The 19,951-nt window shown below is 50.8% G+C and overlaps 1 protein-coding gene and 1 long non-coding RNA gene across 14 annotated transcripts in view; one reads left to right on the forward strand and one right to left on the reverse strand.

Moving 5' to 3' along the window:
• Pitpnm2 (phosphatidylinositol transfer protein, membrane-associated 2) overlaps window positions 1–19,951 on the reverse strand; it is a 131,222-nt gene that overhangs the window by 55,866 nt on the left and 55,405 nt on the right. For 2 of the 12 annotated variants that reach the window (XM_030254226.1, XM_006530216.4), the window contains exon 1: window positions 12,385–12,665. The exons of 5 other annotated variants lie outside the window; for them this stretch is intronic. The gene's annotated coding sequence lies outside the window, so the exon portion shown is untranslated. Of the gene's footprint in view, window positions 1–10,378; window positions 11,000–12,384; window positions 12,666–14,987; window positions 15,215–19,951 lie in introns of those variants that run through there. 5 more of the 12 variants (NM_001289472.1, XM_006530217.4, XM_030254225.1 and 2 more) reach the window with 5 other exon arrangements.
• Window positions 847–18,736, forward strand: LOC115490137 (uncharacterized). 2 transcript variants are annotated; one of them, NR_165290.1, is made up of 5 exons: window positions 847–994; window positions 10,271–10,525; window positions 10,917–12,405; window positions 12,519–17,982; window positions 18,290–18,736. It is a non-coding gene; the product is annotated as an uncharacterized LOC115490137 (long non-coding RNA). The 2 variants fall into 2 exon arrangements; NR_165289.1 differs by having other exon boundaries at window positions 12,519–18,736.

The raw sequence follows: 19,951 nt of genomic DNA on the forward strand, positions 1-19,951 counted from the left end.
AGAACCGAGGTCTGAGCTTTGCATGTGTGTGAGGAGCTGATACAAACTGTCACATGATTATGTCTTTTTGACAGATGAGAGGAGAGGGCTTGGGGATGGAAAGGAAGGAACATACCTAAGGTCGCTCAGCAAGTGGGTGTGAGGCTTGGTGGCAGGTAGCTGGCTCCAGCAAGACTGAGGTTCTCATCATACTGTGACTATACACTGGATGGGAAACAGGTCCCAGGCAGCAAAGACACAGGCTAGCGAGGACAGGATAGGTAGAACTCTCTAGAATGAAGTCTTTAACTGGTACTATGTGGGGCTTCAAGGTCTAACTAGCCCTGCCAGACACCCAGCCCTGTACTTTTTTTTTTTTTTTAAACCAGGCTCTCTAGAAACTCCATGGGTGAGTAAAGAGATGTCTATCCATGCAAGGAAGTATCACTCAGCCTTAAACATGGAGACATTCTGACACAGACGAACCCTGAACTGTATCTGGTTCCTCCCTAACCCAGCTCAGCACATGCAAAGATATATAGAGGGCATTGTCACCCCTCGGTGCTAAGAGATGTATGGTGTACCTCATCTGAAACAGGCCTGGGCTCTTGCACATGACAAATGCAATCACAGGTGCCAAGTCCTGCAGCTCAATATCAGAATATCAGAGCTACATCTGAGGCTGGCATTAGCCAGCCCAAGAAGGAGTAGCTTCTGTCGGGGCTGGGCAGGAGGCAGCACTTCAAAACAGGGTAAGGAGAGTAGAGCAAGAGCGTCCCAGCTGTCTCTTAACAGTCCAAGCTCAGCAGTAGGCGTGGCCTGGTATCCAGGGCCTGTGGTTATTAATGCTCTGGGAACTGCACAATTGTGGTCACGCTTCCCTTAAGCCCACAGATGGGCCAGGAGTAAGAACCTGAGAGCCAGGCTTGCAGGAAAGACCTCAGGATGCAAGGCTGACTGCCACCAATGAGAATGATGGTCTTGGGAGTCCCTGGCCTCATTCAGCAGTTGTCAGGTGGGACCTGAATCTCTGGGAGGAAGACAAACCGGGGGGGGGGGGGGGGGGCGGGGGGGGGGCGGGGTGGTGGATGGGAATTCTCTTTCCAAAGCCTACTCTGCAAGAGGGGTTCAGCCCGCTCTGTGGGTGGGTGCCCACAAGATAGTACAAGAAAGCTCTTTTTGTTTGTTTGTTTTTTGAGGCAGGGTTTTTCTGTGTAGCCCTGGCTGTCCTGGAACTCACTCTGTCGACCAGGCTGGCCTCGATCTCAGAAATCTGCCTGCCTCTGCCTCCTGAGTGCTGGGATTAAAGGCGTGTGCCACCACGCCCGGCCGCAAGAAAACTCTTTTTTTTTTTTTTTTAAAGATTTATTTATTTATTATATGTAAGTACACTGTAGCTGTCTTCAGACACTCCAGAAGAGGGAGTCAGATCTCGTTACGGATGGTTGTGAGTCACCATGTGGTTGCTGGGATTTGAACTCCGGACCTTTGGAAGAACAGTCGGGTGCTCTTACCCACTGAGCCATCTCACCAGCCCCAAGAAAACTCTTAAACTCGGCAGTTCGCCTCTCTTGTCAGCACCTTGGATCTTTCTTTGGGGGGCAACTTGATGGAGGTATTGAATGGCACACCCTCTCCTGGTGTCTCTAACTCTGTTTTTGGAGGCAAGTTAACTTAGCTGGTGATGGGACAGGAAGCTGCTAAAAGTACACAGATCTGTTGTTTCCTAGGACCAGCTGCTACCAGGCCTTTGTTTCTCAGTCAGTGTAGTAGGAGGCTTATCCTTTGGGGACATCTACCTGCTGGGTATAATAGGAGTAAGGTTTCCCTAGCGCCCCAAGCTCAAACCTACATGGGATGTCAGAATGGGAAATAACGAATCAAGGCGAATTTGTGATAAGATCTTACTAGATTTAGAGTGGGCTCAAAATGTAACTAGCAACTGGTATCTTTGGAGGAAGGGAGAGAAGACAGAGTCACAGAAGTGGAGGCCATGTGATGATGGGACCAGAGCAGAGTGATGCAGCCACAAGCTGAGGAAGTCCTAGAGCCACCACAAGTGGGACGAAGCTGTGAGGCTGTGCATCATCAGAGCTGGCACTGTCCGTGTGGTCGCACAGATCCCCAGCCCCAGACTCTGGCCCGAGCAGTGGTGACGAGCAGTTCTGCGGTTAAGTCACCAGCCTCAGCACTGTGTCCGGGCACTCAGTCCCAGCGTCCACCCTGGGCTTCTCCGTGTCTACCAGCCAGTCTTCTCTGCTCTGCGTGCACTGTGGGAAATGACTGCAGCCACTCTAGCTGTGAGAGTAGCCTCTCTGTGAGAGTAGGCTCTTAGGCAGCCGGTTGTTGGGCTGTTACCAGGGCTGGGCTCCAATTACCTTGGGGCACTTAAGGAGCCTTCTAATGCTAATGAGAAGTCTGTGTGTGGTCAGGTTGTTAAGACACTTGAGGGGAACTGGCCATTCAGCCCATCTAGTTCTGATTGCTGTTCAGCCTCTCTGCCCACCCCCCCAATCCTGGGCTTTTGTAGGCCCCTGTGTTGGTCAGGCCAGGCTCGACCTTGCCAAAAATCCTGATGTGCGCCAGCCCTATGCACATAGCTTTCAGACCATGCTCAAGGAGAAAAGCGAGGTTCACAGGCACCCGGGACACAGACTGCACACCCTACACTTTAGTTCTCAACCTGCCTCCAGTTAAAATGCGGACCATCTCAGAATCAGGGCTTTTGGAAGCTTTAGGACTACTAGCAAGGATTTCTCTGACAGCTGGCAAAGTGGGCGTGGCAGGATGCTGAAGCAAGACAGTCCCTCTACCTCTCACATCTCAATTCCACAGGTTTGCCCCCCCCCCCCCCCCGACAACAGTCATGGTCAGGGCTACCACAGAGGCTCATAGGGTTGCAAGATAGCTGAGTCTGGCACTGCTCAGACCAGAGAATTTAGAAATATCTAGTGTATCTAATGAGCCTCTCTTTTGTTTTGTTTTGTTTTGTTTTGTTTTTCAAGACAGCCTTTTTCTGTGTAGCCCTGGCTGTCCTGGAATGGGCTCTGTAGACCAGGCTGTCCTCGAACTCAGAGTTCTGCCAGCCTCTGCCTTCTGACTGCTGGGATTAAAGGTGTGTACCATCATCCCCTGGCTTCTAATGAGCCTCTTTAGAATCCAGACTCCTGGGTTGGTGAGATGGTTGAGCAGCCAAACCTAGAACTCACAAGGTGAAAGGGAAGAACAGACAGGCTCCCACAGGTTGTCTTCTGACCTCCACAAGCATACAGAAGTACACTCATGCCCTCCACCCACATACAAACAACCAGATAAATGCAGTTTAAAAAAAAAAATCAGACTCTTGCCTTTCCCTCCCAGGCTCTCTGAATCACACCTCCAAGGGATGTTCAGTGATTTTAACACGTCTCCCAGGGTGATGGAGAAACCGCTGGAAAATGACAACAAGAGTCTGGATTGTCCTCTTCCATGTACAGGAGGAGACAGCAGGGCAGAACAGGCTTGGTCAGGCTATACACAGGAGCCAAGCCCTGGTGTCCCCACGGGCCTAGAGTCCTCCGTGCAGACCCATCTGTCTGGGGAGCACATCTCTATCCTTTCCTGGCCCCTGGGCACCATGTGCCAACCATGCTCTTGGCTATTACTATAAGCCCATCCTTTGGCCACGTGTTTGCCTTTGAGCTCAGGTCCTGGCCTTGTTCAAAGAGGTTCCCCAGGGCTTGTTAGCAGTGGTACTCAATGAAGGTGCCCAGTAAAAATTGGTTAGGAAAGTGATTTTAATTCCAAACCCTATTCTTGAATAGTTCCCTGACCTTGGGAAGGTCACTCACACTTTATGGGACAGATTCTGCCCTAGCCATGTTACAAGGTCATTGTAAGAGTAAGTGACAGGTCAGACACAACTGCAAGGTGGCAGAAAGGTCTCAACCTGCATACTGGACAGCAACCACACAATGGACAGATGATACTGGGCTCAAAAAGCCCAAAGTGTGAGACCCAGCCAGGGGACAGCAGGGAGACAGGGTCACTGGGAGGGGGCCTAGAAGGCCGATGAGACTCCAAGATGAGGTAGACAGGTGGATTCCAGAACCTCTGCTCGCTTCCTCCCCACAGAGATAGGAGTGAAGGAGAGACAGCCATGTCTTGGTCCTGCCCTAGCAAGGCCTACTTGAGAGCCCCTAAATGCTCCCAGTCTGCAAACGGGAGATTACATCAAATCGTGGTCTGCAGGCTTGGTTGTGCAGGGCCATATGCAAGTCCCCTGGGTTGGACAGGCAGCAGCCCTGCCATCACCTCCAGCTGTTAGTGTTCTCGGGGCAACTGTGGGCATGGGTAACCAGAAAGGCCCATCCCTGCAGAGGCCTGTTGGAGCCCTAGGTGTGGCAACTAAAGGAATCTACTTTGATGCTGAGGCCAGAGGCCCCCTGGAGTTGTCTTGGCCCGAGCCCATCTATATCATCTCAAGGGGACCAACTGGCAATGACTGGGGACATCTCTGAGGGATGAGCAGCAATATGCCCTTTCTGGATGTGCCCAGCTCACAGATTACAAGTTTCTCCTGCTGTGGCCTCATGTGACTTGGGAAAGCTCCCTGGGTTTCTGTGTTGGTTTCTCCCTCTAGCAGGCCTGACCTGGGCACCATAGAGCGACAAGCAGGAACATACTGAACTCTGCAGGGTAAACACTGTGAACAGCAGAGTGGGGACAGAAAAGCCACTTCTGTTTAAGCCCAGGGACTAGCCAGGGTCTTATGATACTGGCCTGTGCCCCTTCTCTGGGCCTGGGAACGCTCCTCCTTGGCACTGTGGCCGAGCTCCAACATGAGACACAGAGATACCCCTGGATCCTGGAACAGAGGGACTGTTCCAAGATACCTGGTCACACTGTGAACCCTGAGACTTCTGAAAAAAAAAATCTGTTTTCTACTTGTGGTATGGCTCAGCCCTCAGCACATACCTTTAATGCCTCCGGCTAGAATACAGACACACAGTACACTTTTTATCTCGAACAATAAAGGTAAAGTTAGTTTGTAGAGGGAGCAACCATGTTTGAAAGGTATGTCTAGTTGAGTGGCAGACAAACTGACAAATCAGAGAAGGATTTGACAGAATAGGATACGCCCAACTCTCAGAAGAAGAGAGGGATAGGGAAGCTACTTGAGGGGCAGTGCAGGAGAGAGAAGACACAGTTTTATCTGGACAGTTGTAAAGAGAGAGACTGCAGAGAGAGGGAGAACAAGCTAGATACAGGTGAGGACAGAACGAGCCAGAGAATGAGAAGGAGTCAGAAGATTAGAACAGATTGCTAGAGTTAGTTTGAGGCCAAGCAGCAGAATTGAATGAAAATCTGAAAGCAGGCAGATTGAATCAGTCAACTTGGAGAGGGGTTTTGAGCCATAACAGCTGAGGTGAACCAGTCAGCCAGAGCTCAGAAAGAACTAGAAAGGGTGAGTGTATTCAGCAATCAGTCTCAGAAGAATAAAAGATATTTTTATAGCCAGGCAGTGGTGGCACACGCCTTTAATACCAGCACTTGGGAGGCAGAGGCAGGTGAATTTCTGAGTTCAAGGCCATCCTGGTTTACAGAGTGAGTTCCAGGACAGCCAGGGCTACACAGAGAAACCCTGTCTCGAAAAAACCAAAACCAACCAACCAAACAAACAAAAGATATTTTTATAAGGAGCAGTCAGAAAGACCTGAGAGTTGGTGAGTGCCAATGCTACCCCTTACTCCAAGGGTCTAGCCTGGTCAATGGAATAGACTGTAGTCTGTACTGGTGAGGTACAGGTCAGAGGGACTGTCCTGGCCTCAATACCAGGACAAACTTTGATGCAGAGTGGACATTTGAAGGGAGACCCTGTCATCAAAGTCATCGCCTGTGCCTGTGCCCCTCTCATGATGGAGAAAAGAGTTGAGAGAGATGGAGTTACACACAACAGGAGGAATGATGGGAACTCCTGCCCTGCTCTGCACACTAGGAAGCAAAGGTACAAAGGCATTCAGCAGGAATCACACAGCTAGGGTTCAAACCTGGGTCTATGCAGCTGACACACTTTGCACTTCCTAGTGTCTGAAGAAGTTCCTGTCCCCAGGCAGCGCAGTCCCTGCCCCACACCCATCCCAGGAGCCAGGCACAGCCCCAACAGGAGATGGGACTTCAGAGACCAGCAGGGCATCCCACACCCTAAGCAAATGAAACAAGGTAGCAAGAAGGTTTTAAAATTAACTAATCCCTCCTCCCTGCCTAAGCAGTCATGACAAAGCCTGCTCACAGCCATAGGTGGTGTGCGGGCGCCTAGAAAGCTGTGAAGTACTTTCCAAGGGCACTGACATGGAAGAAAGCGCCCGTGCTGCAGAGATGCTCTGCCTTCTGTCCTCTACAGCTTGGGACGGTGCTGTCACTAACCCTATTGTGCAAACCAGCAAACAGGCTCATGAGCGGGCTGATGGCAGAACAGGGACAAGGACAGGGCCTTTGGGCTGGCTTTCTTCTGTCAGCCCTGCAATTTGAAACTAGTGAGGGAGCCGGGCGGGCGTAGTGGCGCACACCTTTAATACCAGCACTTGGGAGGCAGAGGCAGGTGAATTTCTGAGTTCGAGGCCAGCCTGGTCTACAGAGTGAGTTCCAGGACATCCAGGGCTACACAGAGAAACCCTGTCTCGAAAAACCAAAAAAGAAAAAAAAAGAAAAAAGAAAAAAAAAAAACAAAAAACCCAGAAACTAGTGAAGGGTTTTTGTCCCAACAAGGCAGGAAAACTGAGGCAGAAAAATGGATAACTACTGAAAATACAGATGTGAGCTAAGCTGGTAAGAGCCCCTCCTCTTCCCTCTCCAGCTCCATCCCCACTTCCCGGACATGGCATTGTTCATTCATTTCCATCCACCTGGTTTTGCCAGGGGACGATGGCAGCTCAGAGAAGGTCTCGTGGAACAGAGCAGGGGGACTCCAGACTCTTGGTCTGTGGGTCTAGGACTCCCTTGTGACAGCTGTCAAGGTTCTGAGTTGAACATTTATGGGAAGGGAGCTCACAGCAATGAGGGGCCACAACACTCACCTTACAGGGAAACCCACTACTGCATGTTAGATTGAGAAAACAAAAATAAGCAAATGAACACCAGCAGCAGCAACAGCAACACCAGTCTTGACACCACTGTAAGATCCAGTCTCCTCTCACCCGGCACGGGCACATGAAAGGGTGCAGTTAGGGCCACTCTGGGCAACAGAACCTTGACTCTTGAGCCAGACCCTGAACCTCTCCTGTTTAGAGGAAGCTGCTTCAGGCTGGTAACCTAGAAGCTACAGTCAACCCCTCCGCTCCTCCGCTCCCTCATCTCATCTCATCTCATCTCATCTCATCTCATCTCATCTCATCTCATCTCATCTCATCTCATCTTATCTCATCTCAGGGCTGCACAGCCACTTACAGCTTTTATGTACAACATGCCTGTGTTATACCGCATTCTATCTACCTTTTAGGAAGAATCCTCAAGTGTCTAAGACAAAACAAACAAACCAAAACAAACTAACAACAACAAAAAAAAAACCTTTCTTCATAATTTCCAATTTTCAGAAAAATTACAAAATGAAAGCAAGAACTCCCAGCTATCCTCCAAGAACTGCTGATTCCTCGCCGTCCACACTGCTTCATGCCTGTGCTCTCTCCCTGTGTGTGTGTGTCTAAAGGAGTGTGTTATCTGTCCTGGCCCATAAAGATGCTCTGCAATGACTTGTCCACAACAGCCCTACCACCTCCACCACTGCTGATACACCCTGCTCAGTTCCTTCACATCTGTTGTGACTGTTAGGCGAGCGAAGTAGACAGTGTTATCTTTATATCACAGACAGAAAACTGAGGCACAGGTCCCATGATGTACATAGCCCCCTTCCCCCACATAAGCCATTGGTATTTAAGAGCCTAGTATAAGATGAACAGACTTTATAACGCATCATCTTCCTGACTGTGGGATAGCTTTTAAATGAGGATCGTTCTGAGTCTACAGCAGAATCAAAGTGGTGGGGTTGGGGGAGCCGTGTTGGGGTGTGCGGTATTCTCTACTTCACAGTTGAGTCTTGAACTGTACCCTGAGCAAGAGCCATGAGTGAAAGGGTAAGCTGGCGACAGCAACTCCCTTCCACTGTTATCCCAGCGCCACCCCCCCCCCCCCAACCAACTAGCTGGGATAAAGGGAAGGGAGGCCAGCAGAGTGAGCACCTCCTTCTTGGACTGCCGTCCTGCTTGCTTAGTCTGCTTCCATGCAGGCTTCCTCCCAAGGCAAGAGTCAGGTCTAGTTTCCATCTCGCGCCAAGGCCTGCCACACAGAGCAGCTGCACATGTCAATGATGCATGAGTTAGTCAGGAGAACTGGGTTCCGGCTCTACCTTCATGGCACAGGCCGATCAAACCCTGAGATGGCATGTGAGCTTGTGAAATGGGGTGTCTGCATAACATTTAGTGAGATGGAAGGATGAAGGTACCCATGCAAATGTCAGAAAGACTGTGGGACAGTCACTCAGAAACAGCTGCCCAGGGATGGTCTGGAAACTGAGCCAGTAAATGGCAAAGGAATGGGAAGCCAGGATGCCCAGACATCCAAAACTGGGCAATGTAGGAGTCACACAGACATACGTGCACACACAGAAAACACACATCACAGACACACCACATATTACATAACACACAAACACCCCACAAGTACACACATAAGAATTATCACACAAATACCCACATGTTCACAGAACATTACACATGTATGAGCACACACACATATGCTTACACATACTCCAGTGCACACACAAACACACCACCCACAGCTTATCATACACATATATATATCAGTATACCACCCAAATGCACATAACACCAGCACCCTGCATACATACATAGCACACCACATAGACAAACACATATCACATACAATATTTATTTGCACCCTCATATACAACAAATAACACACATGTACACATAACACCAATAGATCACCTACACATACATATCACACACATGTGCATTTGTACCCTCACGTTCTTACACATACCACCACAAATACAACACACTTTCATAAAGCCTTGAAGATATACATAATACTCAGATACTACAAATACAATAAACATACTACAAAAATACATCCTGAACATAGCCCACATGCAAACACACAACACACTACACATGCCACAACCATACAGGGACATGCTATACATATGCACATATCTCTACCTACTAAACTACAATTATACAAATACCAAATATACACATACACACAGCCACAGTCATACATTCCACAGGTAATGCACACATACACACACCTACACACACATATGAAAAGAAATAAATGCATGTACCCAATGAATTTACATATACACACAGTATAAACAATTCACAGGCCACACATATGCACAGTTATACACAAAATGCACATATTTGAGCATATGCCCCACATTTATATACACACTCTCTCATATACACATATCATAAACCACATACACAATGCAATCTCAGATGCACACACATTACATATGCACACATACCGGACAACTGGACCTACACAGCATACACAGAGGCTTGCATCTCACTACATCTTAAGCTCATCAATGTTTCTCTGACAATCCCTTCCCTTAAGGCTGGAGCCCTTCAATGAAGGAGCATCTGCATGCTCTCTGACAGAAAAGCATGCCAATTTCTCTGATGCCCCAGACACTGCCGGAAGGATAAGGAGAGAGGGGCAGGGGAAGGGAGAGGGTGGATTCTCTTTCTAAGAGTAGACAAGGGCAGTTTGCCTTCCTCAGCTTAGACAGTGAGCTGAAAAGAAATGAGGAAAGGCACAAGTGTATGATGCTGCCAGTGCTGGCAACAGTTAGTAAGATCACGCGCACATGAGCAGAATGTCAACAGATATATGGGCTTCTGCTAGCAGAAGGGGCACATGTGTTTGTGTCTGGCTCAAGCTTACTTACATGTGGCTGTGCACATGCATGAGTATGTGTGTGCACACATAGGAAGAGGATGAACAAGGGTGAATGTATATGCATGTATGTGTCCAAGAAAATCACAAGAGCATGGGAGTTTTTAACTCATGAGCTTCCTTCTTCCTGTACAATTAAGGTCACTCCGTTCATACACCAAGAGACTGTTTAAAAGCTCTGCACTGGTGCCCTAGGTGGGGACAAATGTCCAACCTCCCAGATAGATGCTATCCTGAGCCCCAGAATCCCTGAATCGGGGTAGAGCTGCCTGTCCTGCCTGTCCACGCTCAACGTAGCACGGGAGAAAAACATCGAATTTTTCCCTTACAGCACCAGGGCCTCATGAAGTCTGTGTGAACCACAGGCTCCCCTGCTTCCCGCCATCCCTTCCCTGAATCCCGGCGCTCCTGTCAAATTAAAGAAGAAAGAAGCACTCACCGCCTGAAAGCCAGCCAATATGGTGATTATTCCACTTTTCCTGGAATGAGCCTTCTACACTTTCACTGGCTGAAGCCATCGGCAGCCAGGGTTCCCACCTCTCCAAGCTGCTCTCACACCCTCTGCAGCTCCCCAAGATGCTTTCAAGTAAGTCAGCACCATGTGCGATCTTGCAGTCACAATTACACTCAGGAGCATCCACTAAGCAAGGACTTGGGTAGGAGGAGGCAGGGCTGGAGGGCGGCACTCGGGGTCTACCTGGAATACAAGCAGTGGGAGGTGGAGCCTACATCTTCTTGGGCTCAGCTCTGGCTGTCCTTTCTGGGTTTGCCAACTGAATGATCAGCATGGGGGCTTGGCTGGTCCTGGGGGAACATGAAAGACTCCAGGACAAAGGGACACTTGCTGCGACAGCAGCCAGCGGCTGCGGCAGTGGCAACACTAGACCAGCCCCCCACCCAAGCTGAGAGCAGAGATGAGAACAGAGCTGTACTTGAGGGCCTGCCTTTACGTGTCACATCATATTTTCCATTCTCAGGCAAACAAAACAAAACCGGCACACTGCCTCTCCGGCATCATCAGAATTCACAGCCAGCCAACAAACCCAGACGTGGGTAATGAATGCCACTGAGAAGCCTGCACAGCGCCAGATGCCGGGAGGGTCTTAGCAAGTGCAGAGCCTGGAAGCTCTGCTGCTGGGGACACAGCCTCCTTGCCCTGCTCACTGGGGCTCAGTGCCGATCAGGAGGGAAGCACTAGAAACACAGAGTCTGTCGTAGCTCTCACACAGTTTCAAAGAAAGGAGTCACGAAGGAGATACAGGCAAGCACAGAGCTACACAGGCCTTGAGCTGCTGTCGAGGTTCTGATGCCATTATTAGAGCAATCTGTCAAGGAGAATGCAGACACAAAAATAGAGCACAATCAGGTGGCCATGACCTGACGCGGCGACGAGACCCTGAGTTCTACTATATTCTAGGTTAGGTACTTGGGAGAGTTACTCAGCCTCTGCACTGACAGCTCAGGACCACACCGCTGCAGTCAGCCCCCTGAGCTGTGCACCTCTTTCAGAGTTGGATATGGATTCCCTACGACCACACCAAACTTTGATGCTCCCGTGAGTCAGACAGGGCTACTTGGTGTGCGTTTTTCTATTTAAAGATCAGACAGGGCTTACACACAGACACCATTCAAGCCTGTATCTTCTAAGAAATGGGTGCTAAATACGGCATCTTCGGCCCTCACTTTCCATCAACACAGGAGATGTTCTTGTTGACAACGGAGGATTCTTTTTTTCCACTGCCAGCTGCACAGGAAGGAGGGGCGATGGGGAGGGGTGTGCTGCCTGCCTCCTGGGCTGGGATGTGGAGGGGTCAACATCACCAACTCCCCCTCCAAATGCCATTGCCAGGGTGGAGAGAGATGGAGAGTGCTCACCCACCAGACAGTAGTCTTAGGATCCAATGCCAATATGGGGTGTCTGAAGATGGGCACAGGACATGCCAGCAGGGCCATCCACCTGAAATAAGCTGGGGGACGAGGACGGGTCTCCTGATAGCACCCTCTTGAAATCTTGGTGGAGGGACGAAACATTCCCACACGGAGTGCCCATTTCCAGAGGATCAAAGATTAGTCAGCCAGCAAGCCAGGCAGCCTGTAGCCAGAGCTCTGCCCGCTGGGGGGCACGTGAGCGTCTCTAAATTGCCTTCTTTCCTTGGGGCCACCACACTCTAGGAAAGCAGACTGTGTGTGCTCTAGCAATCACAGGCAAAATTGGAAGTACGGCGGCGCAATGTCCTCCACCCTGGGAGCTACTCAGGAGAGAAGCTGTGCACTCCAATTCTGCCCAGACAGGCAGTGCCTGAGCAGGCCAGTCCAGGCCTCTCCTTCCAGCTCTCCCTCCATCCCAGCTTTTTGGAGAGAAAGCAAACAGACCCTTGACCAGATGGAGCCTTCCTCGCTAATAAACCTAGCCTAAGACGTGTTCAAGAAGAAGTAGAAAATTACCTTTCAGGAAGCCAACATGAGGTAAGGGGAGCGGGGCACCAAAGTACCAGAGCTGGAGCCTCACGCAGCAGGTGCTGGCTGGAGCCCTGCTCAGCAACCCCATCCTGCAGACTCTGCTGGCTTCCCACGTGCAGGTCTCAGAGAGCCGCCCCCAGCCCGCAGCAGCGCTATAGGCGGCTCATGCCTGGAAGTGCCAGCACACGGTCCCCTGGCTGTGTGAGGAGCCACCACGCAGGGACAACAGAGGCAAGGAAGAAGGCAAGCGGGAGAGGAAGGGGTGGGGAGAGGCGCGGGAGGGCGGGAAGGAGGGAGAATTGATTCTCTCTCCTCCACTGGGACCACTGAGCTAAGTTGCCATGGAGAAAGGGGAGCCGCTGGCAGAGCTTGAGGCGGGCGGAGGAGCCATATGCCAGGGGAAGGCGTCAGCAGAGCCAATCCCACAGTTCTGCTGTGGCAACCTCCCCAAACAGGCCTCGGCCTGCGCACCGAGGCAGGGTGGGGCATGGCTGGACGGTGGGTGGGCGAAAACAGCCCTCCACTACAGCCACCCCGAGAAAAAGCAAAACCCAGGAAGCTTCCCTGCATCAGGCTGCTCATCCGCCCTACAGCTGGGACCCTGGACCTGCCTCCTCACGCTGCCTCTAACCTCATGCAACCCAAGGTCAAAGTCCCAGGAACAGGCAGGCGGTCCCCTCCCTAGGCGTTTTAGAAGCATCGCCTTTCGGTCCTTGCCTCCTGTTTCTAAAACTCAGCCACCAAACCCTGAGTCATACTTTCCCACCCTCAGGAAGGAGGGGATGCCCACCCACAGGAAGGCTTCTGTAGCCCAGAGCCACCAAGGCAGGAAGCCAAGGTGGGAGGCTGCTGGGCACCTGCTGGTTAAAGATGAGACCGGATCATGGGCACCCTGGACCAGACCCACATTGAGCTGTATCTCCCACCTGCACACTACCAACCTCGCTGTGGCTGCTGTGCAAACCTTGCTACAGGGCTGGCTCTGCTCTGCCCCCAGCCTCACATCACAGCCTCTGGCTGCAGAGGCTAGGGGAGGACAGGAGCCTGGCTGGAGTCTCTTTTCTCTCTCCGGAGATCACAGGGCCATTGCCAGTCTGGTCACATCTCTGTGCTTTCATTTCCTTGGTACAAACTGAGACAGGACCATTTTCTCTACCGAGCTGCGCTCTGGGGCATCATGATGCTGGCAGATGTAGGGAAGGCTGAGCTGTGGACGTTGTGTCCTTCCAGATCCAGTTGGAAGCACTGGGGCAGCATCCAATGCCCTGCCTCCCCTTGTGCACTTGGCTGGCAAAGCTGGAGCCCACAGCAGTGCCCCCAGGCCTGTTGCTCTTGAGGGAACATCTGAGTGTACCATGCCCCACCTTGCCTCTGAAGCCTGCAGTCAAGAAAACATTTCCTCTTCCTGCCCCATTCCAACAATGTTATGAAAATATCCCAGTATATGAATAAATCAGAAAAATGTTATAAGGAACGTATAGATTTACTAACCAGATTTCTGTTTCCTCTCACTTTTCTATTGTTAAAAAAAAAATAGAACAAAGAATATACTGTTTTTATCAACTGAGAGCATACAGTTTGGTAACATGAAGTCTATCCACAGTGTGGTACAACTGCCACCTGCATCCAGTAGCAAACATCTGCATTACCCTGAAAGGAGACACATGGGAGAGCCGTTTTGTTACGCTTCGCTCTAGCCCCTGATCACCACTAGTCTACTGCCCACAGACACGCTTGCTTTGAGGGTTTCATATGAATGGGATTTCGGAGTGCATGCAACCTTTTGGAACTGGCTTCTTTCATTTATCATCATGTTCTTTCTCAAAGTTCATACAAGGTTGTACCCTATGTAGGTTGCTTCCTTCCTTCATGGCAGAATAATATCCTATTGATTAGATAGACTCACTACACATATCTACTCACCACAGGATGGACACATGAGGTATTTCTACATTTGGGTTCCCCCCTCATTCCTCTCCCCAAGACCTAAGGAAGTGTCCGGGGCATTCAGTCACCAAGCTGCAAGTTACCCCAAATTAAATATTTATCCACTCATCTTTCCAATCAGCAAGGCTCACCTATGTCTGGCCTGGGGACAAAGGCAAAAGGCTCCAAGTGGCCTCAGTCTCTTCTGTCCTGGGGAAGCTGCCAGCTGGGCAGGAGGATTTACAGGCACCCTCCTCCATACCTTCGTTGACAGATAAAGCTGAGTTCTAGGGCCACTGGCATTGCTGGCTGTACGAATGGTGAGTATTCCCCTTTAGCCACAAGCTGTCAGGTCCCTGTCTCATGGGGTTGCTTCAGAGGCAAGGCCAATGCTGCCCAAGTGAACGATCCATGAGGATACCCACCCTGTATGTTCTGCCAGCCAGGCGCGGCTGTTGTCACCCCATGGGCCTAGGTGGCCACTGACATTCAAACTGTGGCTAGTGCTGATAGAAAATGTTGCTTTGCTTTTTGTTGACAACTGAAATGAAAGGCTTACACGGAGCTGTGGGGATCACCAGGGACAGAACGGCTCTGAAGGTAGAGAAAACGAACAGTTTAGCTCCCCAACCTCTGCTTCTCCCTTTCCTCTCTCCACTTACCTGAGCTGTCTCGGGTGTGGGGAGGCTTCTGGCTGCAGCCTGAGCCAAGGCCTATCTAGAAGGACAGAGGGTATGTGGTGGGGCTCTCAGGGAACCAAACAGATAGCAGCGGGGGAGTCGGCTCCTTAGACTCCATAATGACAAGAGTCTCTGAACCTCAGGCCTGGAGCCTCCTCTCTGCCCTGTTCTAGAACCACTCCCTTCCCCTGTCTCCCCCAGCAACTCCTGATGTCATCCCAGAATGCCTGGACAGGGGCTGTGGGATTGGAACTTTCCTACCATCTCCATGAGTCAGCAGAACCCTGTGTGGTTACACAACCTTGGTCCCAGGCTAGGCTGAGCGTCAGGTGCTCGGGGAGACTACCCCCTGCACCCCCAGCTGCCCTCCAGACTCCCAATGCATGGGTGGCTTCACAGTGACCCAGACCACACTCTGAAACCACCCTCTCCCTCAGGAGGTGTATAAGGACTCACTCAGAGGGTGCAGTGCTTTTCCCGGGCTCATCCAGCAAGGCTGGTCCCAGGCCCATGGCCATCCTGGGGTGGGGGCGGGGGTTGGTGGTACAAGCTCATTCTCCTGGGACCTCCAGTGCTGGCTAGGCAAAGAGCTATTTGTCTCAAAGTTACAACAGCAGAGATGAGAGACAGAGTACACCATTGCTCTCCTGTCCCCGGTCACATGAACCTGCCTAGCATGTGTGGGATAACAGTAAGGTGGCCATGAAGACTCCCACAAGTAGGGCAAATTTAAACACAGCCACAAGGCACAGTTGGCCTCAATCTCTGTGGTTTCCACATCCAGAGAGTAAACTAACCACAGACTGAAATGGAAAATATTGAGGGAAAAAGGATCGCATCTGTACTGAGCAAGTGCAGAACTTTTTTCTTGCTGTTAATTCCCTGAGTGGTACTGTGGGACAGTTCTTTGTGGGAATGGCGCAGTGTGAATGATCCTCACACGACTAGAGTGTTCAGCGCCACAAATAGTCTAGAGAGCTGAGGTGTCCAGAAGGACATTCGCTGGGCATATGCAGCACTCTGCCTTCCACAGAAGGGGATGGAACACTCTGGTAGAAACGATGCCTCAGACCCAAGGGGCGACTGTAAACATGGTCCCCGTTGCTCTGTCCTGAGCTGGCAGGTGCTGCTGGGGACAGGTCTGTTCTTTTCCTGCAAAACCCTTCCTTGCCTCCCAGCTTCCCATGCTCCTGCAGCAGAAGGCCCAGGGGACCCACCACAAACCTGAAGGGACATCTTGCCTCCCACAGCTCGAATCTCCAGTGGCCTCCCTGCCTCTTACTCACACTGTCCAGACTGGGGCCCAACTCTTCCCGCAGGCGTTTGCGCCTGCACAACCTGCTCCTGCTAGCCTCTGCCTGAGCACATATTACTCAGGCCTTCTCAGCCACTTAGTTAACTCTGAGTCCTGCCTGGGCTTTCCCTTGACCCCCTCATTGTTTCCATGGCGTCAACCTTACCTAATATACGGTCTACTGTCCTTTGATGCTTTTGCTTTCCAAATGGTGGTAAATGTTAATTTGCTACCCTGATAGCTTGTTAAGTGCTTGGTTCAGTAGCCTTAAGGATATTAACGTGGCTATACAGTCCTCCCCACTATCTCTACAACCTTTTCACTTCCCAAACCAGAACTGCACTCATTAAACACCAACTCCCCAACCCAACCCACCCCTGTTGCCCTCCATTTTACTTCTGTCTCTATGGATCTGACTCCAGTGACCACTTTATGGTGTCATTACAGCGCATGGAATTATACCATGGTCCCGCTATGCTTGGCTTCTTTCACTTAGCAGTTCATCTGCGCCATACGTAGCATGTTCCTCTGTAAAACTGTCTGTCATGCTGGGCAGGGTAGCACATGCCTTTGTTTTCAGTACTTGGGATTTAATCTAGTAGGTGTATCTCTATGAGTTGGAGGCCAGCCTGGTCTACAGAGGAAGTTCCAGGACAGCCAGGCCCACACAGAGAAACCCTGTCTCGAAAACCAAAGCCACCAAATAAAATTAAAAAAACAACAACTGTCTATCTCACGTACTAGATGGAGACTTCTAGGGTGGTTGTATTCACTGCTGTGTCCCAGGGTACGCCTGGGAGAATACTGGGCATACAACAGGCACTGAACAAATGCTTTAAATGGATGAATAATGAGTGAGTACGCAGACAGATGGGTGAATGAATGGACAGATAGGTGAATGGGGAAAGATGGATGACTGGATGGCTGAATGAATGACAGGTAGATAGATGGAGAAGCTGCAGAGCAAGTACCTCAATTCACATGTCTGTGTCAGGCCCTGATTTATAGGCAGACCTCAGCTCCTGGTCCTCCCAATGACAAAGCTTCTTGCCCTGGAGCCCAAGGCCTCCACCCGAAGATGTGGCCATATTCAGTGTGGCAGGACTCTCCCCTAAACTTCACAATGGCTTCTCCTATAGGGTTAGCCCCTTCAGGATGCCCCCTCAGATGAGGCACATCAGGGAGAATTGACTAGAGAACCAAAAGTTCTTAATCATAGTTTATTAGTTTGTTTCTTCAACAGAGTCTCACTCTATAGCCCTGGCTGGCCTAGAACTCCTGTCTCTGCCTCCTGAGTGTTGGGATTAAAGTCTTGTACCACCATGCAAGGGTCCCAGTTGTAATATAAAGGGGCCTAGGAGCCTCAGGCAGCCTCAGGGTGTGGCAGAGAAGAGAGTGGGATGCCAGGAAGTGCCTGGAACACACATTTCATCTAAGGAGCAGAGCCTTCGAAAGCCAGGACAACAGCCTGGGTAGGCTGAGGGCTAGACCTTCAGCCCTGCTCTGCATCTGGGCCTACAACCTTGGCAGCAATTCGCCTCTCACCTTTTCCACATCCTGCCTAGCTATTTATAGCCATCCTCTCTCTGAGAACTACTTTACCCATTTTTTTTTTCCCTAGCTGGACGGACTTGGTAAATCGAAGTCAGGAGAACCTCACCTTTGTATCCAGGAGGTTTCATGGTATGGCTATAGTTGGCTGGCTCTGCCTGCACCCCGTCTTGTGATGGGCCTCGGGGCCTGTGATATCCTCTGCCAGGTGTGTGGTGCCTCTAGAGAGAAGCAATTAACACAGCAGCCCAGGCAGACCTCAACTTGTGGGGCTAGAAGATGGGGATCCTATAAAGCCCGGGTTACCCCAAAGTTACTCTCTGCTCTAGGAAAGACATATTGTGGTGGTGGAAGGACAGCTGTACCTTTAAATGCTTGGGCCCACAGATACGAAAAACATTTGCACTCTCTGGCTGTTTGCATCTTTGGTTATTTTTAGGGTGAACCCAGTTGCCTCCCCTTGGAACCGGATGAAGCCCCAGAGAAGGCACGTAGTCCTTTTTCCCAGATGGGGGGTCCTGCTCCTGTTTCCCTGGGAACGAAGTCTTAGACATGGGCTATCTAGGGAACTGCCCCCCCATCCCCCAGCATTACACACTGAACCCCTCTCAGGCTCACTTGAAGGACCTGTGCACAGAAGCAGCTTTGCTCCTATTGTGAAGATCTGCTGCTGACATCAGGGCCACCCACCTGCACCCTGAGGGCCCCTTGACACCCCCGGGGGCTGAAGAAAAGAAAGCATGATGCAATCCCCCCAAGAACCCGGCAGTCCCAGCCGATGGGAATGTCTGGCTGGCGTATTTCTAGAACAGCGGCAATTAAGAGGCGATCTTCTCTCCTGCCCCCCTCCCCAAAACAGAAATAAATCAGTGCCTCCATTCTCCCAGCTAATGATTTCCTCCATTAAATTAAAAAGAAGGAGAAGAAAATGTTTTTTAAAATGGATTACCAGCCCTGTGCTTTCAGAGACCACATGACCTGTCAGCTCCTCTCAAGTCCGGATGCATCAAAGCCCCTCAATTAATTTTTAATAAATAAGACGATCACAGTGTAAGACTCACCATCAGCCTTTCCCACCCCACCCCCTTCCAACCTGGCACACAGGGCTGGCCCTCGGCTCAGTCAGACCACAGAAGATTCTATCTCACAGATGGGAAGCAAGGCGGAGATGAGATGCTCTTAAGCGCACACCCCGGGACCCTATGCAGCATGGAGCAAGCTGCGGGGTGAGGAGTGTGGAACAGAGTCTGTCGGGTTTCCAGGTGTTCCTGTCTAGAAGCCCCAGCTGAGGAACCCAAGCAGGGTCGTGTGAGTTTCCGACACCTCTCGTGGTACAGGTGGCAGGACCTCACTTTTTTTAATCTCCCTCCTGCAGTACTCTGTGACACAGCACAAACACTGCTTGTTTAGAAATGTCTACCCCAACAGCATGGACGGGCCCAGAGAACACGCTGCCTCGTGGGAGAAGCCAGATTCTGAGGACCACAGGTCCTATGGGCCACTTATGTGACCCGTCCAGCAGAGGCACATCCACAGACAGCACAGGATGGGAGGGCACGGCGCTCACTAATGGGTAGAGTGTCTGTCGGGAAGAGAAAGCAGGCAGAGTAATGCCACACAGCATGGATGCAGTCCACGCGACTGACGCGCGTGCTTGCAAATGGCTAGCATAGGAAAGTTTACATTGTGTGTAAAAACGTCTTGTAAAAACACAAGACAACAGAAAGCTACATCTCAAATGCCATTTGGGAACACGAAGCACGGCCAGCCACTCCATGGTGACTGGTGCAGTACCCTTCCTTCCAGGGGCTGGCTCCTTGTGTTGGCCAGTATGTTGGAAACAAGATTGCCTGTTTCTCTGATGCCAGAGGGCAGCAGGGGCTGTGAAGACCCAGGCAATACCTTCTCTGAGGAACTAGGGGGCCTTTGCACTGGCCATGTCCTCTCTGGAAGTCACTGCCCCAGATGTTACATAATTTGCTTCTTTTGTTTATTTGTGTTTTTACAGAGAATCCCTCTCTGACCATCTATAGTCAGAGAGAGGCAGGGAAGGTCACTGGGGGCCAGGGAGGGGATATCATGGCAAGGGCAGGAGACCCAG

This window comes from Mus musculus, chromosome 5 (genome assembly GCF_000001635.26).
Source record: "Mus musculus strain C57BL/6J chromosome 5, GRCm38.p6 C57BL/6J".
Classification (NCBI taxonomy): domain Eukaryota; kingdom Metazoa; phylum Chordata; class Mammalia; order Rodentia; family Muridae; genus Mus; species Mus musculus.